Genomic DNA, 7,461 nt, shown 5'->3' on the forward strand with positions numbered 1-7,461 from the left:
TAAATTGATTGATAATTTTTATCCTGATTTGATAATAATTTTACTTTTTCGGGGACCTTAACAAAAAAAGATATTATCATATTGTATACTATTTTGACAATGTTAATATATTCAAGGGTATTTTTCTGCAACTGAAAAAGTCATTTAATTAGATATTTATATTTTCTAGAACCTCCCGTAAATAACTATTTCTTTACCTTAATGGCGACAATTGCTAATTATTAAATGAAAAATTGCATTTAAATTAGGTAATATTATTATGCGTACAAGTGCAATGAGATCTCCATTGTACTAATATTATACAAACAAATGTTTTTATTCATATTAAATGATTGTTTAAGGTATAAAATACTTTAAATTAGGAAAGTGACTAAGCTAAATATTAGGTATACTAAAAATATATTACATGGACATACATTCTACATATATGTATATTATATAAATATGATTGGTTATACATCTGTAATGACGTATATATTATTGTATTTACTTTGAGTACCAAAAAAAAGTACTATTTGTTTCTCAATAATTTTTAATAGGTTAAATACATTAAAATTTCATCTAAAATTCGCCCGGCTCAGTGGTCTAGGGGTATGATTCGCGCTTCGGGTGCGCGAGGTCCCGGGTTCAATTCCCGGCTGAGCCCTAATGTTTTTTCTCTCCTGTGTTTTTGTTTTTTACTCGCTTAATATGATAGAAATTACTGAAATAGGTCATATATATACATGTTGTATACAAGTTACAATTACAAAATAAGTTGAATTATTTTGAATGAAGGATTCTCTGTACTTGAGATAAGAATAATGCAATAATTGAATAATCCATGGACGATGGATATACTAATGGTGTCATTGATGACTATTTTATAACAAATTAGTAAATATAATATTTCTGATGCACATTATAATGTTGAAATGCCCACAGTTATAACCAAGGTTGTACCCGTTCACTCTTTTTCCGCTCATTCGTTCATTTTGTAAAAAACTTTCAGTTCGCCATTAATTCATTCATCTTTCCGTTAAATCGTTTATTTTTGAATTATTTTTTATCCATTTAATATTTATCTAGTATAAGAAATAGCTGAACTGACATATTTTTTCTGGAAAGGTTTACCCGTGGCATAGAAAATACAGGCAAATACTATGTGTATCGTTAGGGGTACCATAATGGGTGCTCAGAAAAAAAAAGATAACCGCAAACCTAACCCGACTATTGTGCCGGGCTCAATTTTTCCAACATTATAGTTGGACCAAGTTGAGCCCATAAAGCTAGGGTCTGGTCGGTCTTTGATTGTCAGGCCCAGTCGGATTTCATTTTTTGATTTGCTGTTTGATTTTTTTGGAGAGGCCTCTGATTGGTTTTTAATTGCTTTGCTGTTTTTTTCAAAAGGTTGTAAATTCCTTATGTGAGTTCATTTCATATATACTCCCAGTATTCTAAGTTTGTCTGTAGTGTAACTTGTCCCACAGAGGGGGGGGTTGCTTGCCGTTTGAGAGCATAAAATTAGTCTCGAATGATTTGTGTATATCTTCGTCTAAAACCGACCTGAATGCACTGCACCAACCAGTAAATAACTGGATTTCATAGTACGATAATAATAAGGGCATATCTACGGTGTATACTTTACATATATTCGTGCAGTTGTATCATTTTTATTTTGTAACACTTGTCTACAGTTTTCTTTTTGTACATAGTTCCATTTTATATTTTGCATTGGCTATGGATGTTATATTATTTATTATAATGTTAGAGATATTTATATTTTCTCAGAATATAATAAATGACTAACTAAATCTAACTAACTTGAAGATAAAGTTATAAAATTGACTAGAATTATGTACCATAATGTACTGCGAATTATAGTGTAACACAAATGATTTGAATTTAATTTTACAATAATAAATCCTTTACAGCTTGCTTGGTCCATTCATCAAGCTGTGTATGCTACCAGCCCGATTAAAACATATGCCTCTCTCTAACTGTATTAAATAATTATTGGTGGGAAACTTCCCATATAAATGAAGTTTTGAGTTCATAGTGTTTTGGAGCTTCAGTAAATTGATTATCTTGAATTATAGTTCACGATGAAAATATATATAGAAATGTAAATTATGTATCATACCTTTCCCAAAAATAAAGCAAATAAATATAGTATATTACAAAATGCCGATTTACATATACAAAAAAACTTGCAGGAGGCGTGCACGGAAATATAGAAGTATTTTGGGAATCTCCATAGAAATGTTGGATTTTCATTACTGAAATGAGGAAAATCAAATTAATGTCACTTATATTTAATGTAAATAAATTATTGAAATTATCCAATAGATCAACTCTTCTTTGAGTCTCAATAACAAAAGATGATGGAGCGATCGGCATCAATACTGACGCAGAGAGAGTCCTAGAATCTATCTCTAGTACTAAGTCGTGGTACGATAGGCGCCATATTAATATACTAGATAGGATAAGAATATGGAATTCGGTTGCAATACCCGAGTAGTCCACTTACTCAGAAACTTCTTATTAAGAGAAAATTAAAAAAAAAATGCAGATCATCCATAAAAAAATTATATGGGGCTACCTTATCTTTCAAAGAGCAGCCAGTATGCTCCAATTTCATCATGGGCATTGGTCTAAAAATATAGAAACCGTGTGGAATTTTTTAAAATTTACATGGATAAATCAGGTCCAATCAGGAAACAAAGAGGATCAAAATTGCAGCCCTCCTCCGAGCGGGAGTGCCTCATAACAACATTAAGGAACAGATTGGGGCCTCGTTGAAGACAATTTACAACGTTCCCAATCCGTTGGAGGCTGGGCTTGATCTCAAGCATTCCCCTGGGGCTGGCAGGAAGCCCACTGTCTCAACAAGGCAAGTAAAGGCAGTGTTCAAGAGGACTCCCAACAGGTCCATTGCCAACATGGCCAAAAAGATTGGAACATCGAGATCAACTGTTTCAAGGGCATTGAAAAGGGTTGGAGGAGGAAAGTCCCTGAGGCGTACTGAACGCCCTCTGCTAACTGAACGTCAGCAAGAAGTGACACTTGAGCGCGCCAGAAAATTTTAAATGATATCAAGAGCTCATCTGGACGCATCATCATTTTTTCAGATGAGAAAACTTTTACGGTCGATCCTGTAGGCAAAATGACCGTGTTGTGAGCTGTGGAGATGTGCAAGATAAGCACCGCTATGTGGCAACAACAAAGCATCCTGCTTCGATGATGATGTTGGATCTCGTGGCCTCCAACGGGAAGGCCATGAAACCAAGGTCCTTCCGTGGATCAAATCCATAGTTGGCAACTCTCCTTGGCTTTTTCAATAAGATGGAGCATCCGCCCACGCTTCCAAGAAAGCTCAGGAGTGGCTCAAGGACAACATGCACTTTTGGCCCAAGGAATACTGGCCCCCTCAGAGCCCAGATCTGAACCCACTAGACTTCTCTATGTAGGCGCACGTGGAGACCAAGCCCTGCAAAAAACGACACAAGAACATAAATGCCTTAAAGGCTGCTGTCAACAAGGCCTGGGCCTCCATGGACGCTAATTACATACAGCAAGTCTGTGGCAGCTTCAGACGTCGCCTGACCAGTGACATTGAGTCAAATGGTGGCTACATTGATTAAATTTGATCACAAACTATTTTATTATTCTAAAAATGTATAAATAATTGTTTCTCAAGTCATTCGAAATGTCTTTATTGTCCGCGATATGTTCTGAACAAAAATCGGTAACTAATTCTGCACGGCCCGGTAATATTTATAAATTAATATCTATTTTTTGATGAAGGTGCAAAGTAATAAAATAGGATATTTCAACATAATTTTCTTAACCATCAAGAGAATCGAATTAAATTTTCAGGAATTACAGAGTATAGTATTATGCAAAAGTTGACATTTTTGAATATCTTTACTTGAATTTTATAATATGAAATTCGAGTATATGAATATTTTCCCACACTTCTCCAGACAATTAAGGATACATATTGAAAAAAAAGGAGATGTTAAAAATTAAGACATATTATTTTCGTATTGTGCAGTAATAAAGACTGAAGGTTCTAATGTCCGAATAAAATTTTATTACTTTACATAGACAAATTAGATAAAAACTTCAGAACATACTAGATATACAAATGTATTAATGTCAAGTAAATCTTTTATTTGATCCATTACACTTTATTTGAAATGTTGAATGCTATCTCGAAATGACTTATTTTCCAGTGAATTGTACAATTAAACGAAGCAATGGATTGAAAAAAAAAGACTAAATGCACTATATTTTAGGCATAAAAAAAAATTATAAATTTACCCATAATAATAAAAAAGAGATATTGTAATCTTTGGAAAAAATAAACAAACGCCATTCGTTTTTCCAATCAATGTCAATGCTTGGTTATAATATCTAATAAATCCATAATTTTTATAGATCAAAATGAAATGAGAGTTTCAATGTCTAGTTGGTAATTATAATGACCGGTGTTGTAATTAAATAATGTATTTTTGACAAATAAATTGCTACTTGTATCATTATCTTATACAAGTTGCAACTTGTATACAACATCTCCATATATACATTTATTTTTTGGTTAGAATTAACTAATAAAAAGAAAAATATTTTTTTCCTTATCTCATTCTTATCTTCATTACAAAATACTAAGTATATTGGTTTTTTTTTACATATATACCAATTCTTAGTTTATTGCCATGTGTCTATTAAAAACCCCTCCTCAAAAAAAAAAAAAAAAAAAAAAAAAACCTCATAAAAAATCTAAATTGGGTAGAATTGTCTGCATCATTTACAAAGTTTCACCCTTATAGTTATGTACTTATATGTACGTTTACTGCAGTTTACAGCACCAATAAGAAAATTATTTGTTCTCGAAATATTTTTATGATCTCATACGTAAATCCATCGTCACTCATAAATGAGTGGCAGAGCAACAACTGACGGGTTAGCAGGAACTTGCTAACAACGGAGAAGGAACAGAAGAAGAGTAAGACAAAAATTATATTCCTATACTCCTTTGTTCAATGATAACCTTTTGAGGTTATCATTTACCAACATTTGTAACACTATAAATATCTTTTTAAAAACGCATTCCACTGATAAGAAATACAACATTTAATGACATTATATATATATATAAAGATTCAAATAATATAATCTGTCGGCATGATAAAAAAAAGAATCCGAATATGCACGTGATCCCCATGAAAATTAAAAAGATGTTTTGGAGGGGAGCAGCTTAAAAGTGATGCCATTTCATTAGAATAGCTCTGAGTAGCTAACATAAAGGATAAATAAGCGCAAATCCTACTCAGTATCTAGCAATGTCATTGGCAAAAATTATAAAAATGTAATCATAGATTAAAATAATGTATCAATGGCAGAGTCTTTTGGAGCTACTACTAAAATATATGTTCTTTATTTTTGAAAACTGTTATCATTATTATTGACAAGAGAAAATAAAAGTAAAAAGTAATCACAAGTGCGTGAAAGGCAAAAAATTCATACCGACGATTTCTTGTGTAGTTATAACTGTAAGCTTTGTTGGGCTTGAGGTAGTATTGAAAATTGACATCACTGTATTCCTGCCTATTTCATTGAAAGATATTGAGTGGGGCTTGTGTTTATTTCCTTCATTTTATAGCTTCTTCCAGCTCATTTAATGAAACGTCATGACAGCCATTTTGAGATGATCATCTTAATTTTCGGTTAATTTTTAACACACTGTGAGATTTTTTTCAAAAAGGTCGATCCTCTATTCTACTCAGAGTCAAACTAGGAAACTCACTCTGCAATAAATCCTTAGTTTTAGTCTTCCTTTTTCACGCACTACTGACTATTTTTCACTAAATTTTATATTTTCAAGAATAAAAAAGTAATGATAACAGCTTCGGAATTTTTTTTTTTTTTTAAGAAGCAATTACAAAAAAAAGTGCAATCTTCCATTTACATATTTTTTTAGCATATATACCAACGAATATAAATACTGTGTGTCGTAATTTTTTTAAGAGCTTTAAAATCTGTATGTTGAGTTGAATAATGTATTAAAAAATATTTAAAGTAGAAACAGACTATATTTTTTTAAAATGACATACAGATTGTGACGTAACTGCTATTACACCTTAAATGCAGGTATTGATTTGTGTAAAAAAACCGGCATGATTATGTCATAAAAGTCGCGAGTTGTGATTTATTTATTGTCATTGCATTGCTAACATACCATGTTCCTTCTTCAACTATGATAAAAATACATCCTAAAACTAACTCACAAATCATCTTCTTCCATTATTTACCTAATTCACTTTTATAATTCATACTTAGTTTAGTTTTTCTTTTTTTCCGTAAGTTGAATCATTTGTTTTTTTATTTGTTTGTGCATTTTTGAAACACCTCTTTTTATATTTTAAGTCTGTATCTGTCTCCGTTTTTAGAGTTTTTATCATTATTTTTCTAAGAGGAAAGAACAGAAATCAAACATAAAAATAAATTATTTTAATACTATGTAGGATTTATAATCCTGCGGTCGCCCCTCATCGTGTTTAACATTTTAAGCGGACTCCCTCGTACAACACCAAACAAAAGTCCAGCGGACTCTTTTATAAATGCATGAGAAATTTTCTCTCAATTACATAGATTCGATACCGGTAACCGATACCAAAATGTTAATATCATGACAACACTAAGTAGTAATTTCAAATCCTGTCTTAGACTATACCACTGCTGACAACAATATTATGTTTATTGTGACTGAAAAGATCTGTTGATAATTACTCTTAATATTCATAAATTATGAGCGCCTGCAAAGGGGGGTGTATCCTCCCTTCAACTCGAATTGAAAGTATTTTGGTCTTAAACAAGAATAAATTATAGTGGTTTTAAAAAAATATTTTTAAAGGATTTATTTTCTTTTAAAAAAAAGCAAAAAAAAATGTTTTACTTTTTCAAAATAAAAAAAACAAAAACTAAGCCGCCTCCGATAAAATTGTATGGATGTCTCTATTTATCTAAATAAAAGTAAAAAATTTTGGGAAAATTTAATATTCCTGAGCTTGCCATTTCATTATTATTATACCTTGCAGATGAATCAAACACAATCTTGGATTTTTATTTGATTATATAAAAGAAAACACTAACATAAATATTTATAATTGAATAAGGATTTCCTAGCTCAAATACCAATTAAATTCATTATATGTAGATATTAAATGCATTTTTCAAAATTTAAAAAAAAATGTTACATCAATGTTTCACTTCTAATTGGTATCATTGATTTTTGCTCTTTTGTACATGATATGTTAGTTATATTAATCAATTACAAAAATACATATTATTTGGAGTGTATATACATCAAATCATTGGGTATGTACTAAATGAATGCAGTTTTTATGGATTTTTTTAAACGTAGCAGTTTCATTTACATAATTTTATAAAAATATTTTGTTCTTTATCAATTTATTC

The 7,461-nt window shown here is 31.0% G+C and overlaps 1 non-coding gene across 1 annotated transcript; it reads left to right on the top strand.

Moving 5' to 3' along the window:
• Window positions 1-574: 574 nt before the first annotated feature.
• TRNAP-CGG (transfer RNA proline (anticodon CGG)) lies at window positions 575-646 on the top strand. Its single transcript has one exon. It is a non-coding gene; the product is annotated as a tRNA-Pro (tRNA).
• Window positions 647-7,461: the final 6,815 nt, after the last annotated feature.

Source organism: Lepeophtheirus salmonis, chromosome 13, assembly GCF_016086655.4.
Source record: "Lepeophtheirus salmonis chromosome 13, UVic_Lsal_1.4, whole genome shotgun sequence".
NCBI lineage: Eukaryota > Metazoa > Arthropoda > Copepoda > Siphonostomatoida > Caligidae > Lepeophtheirus > Lepeophtheirus salmonis.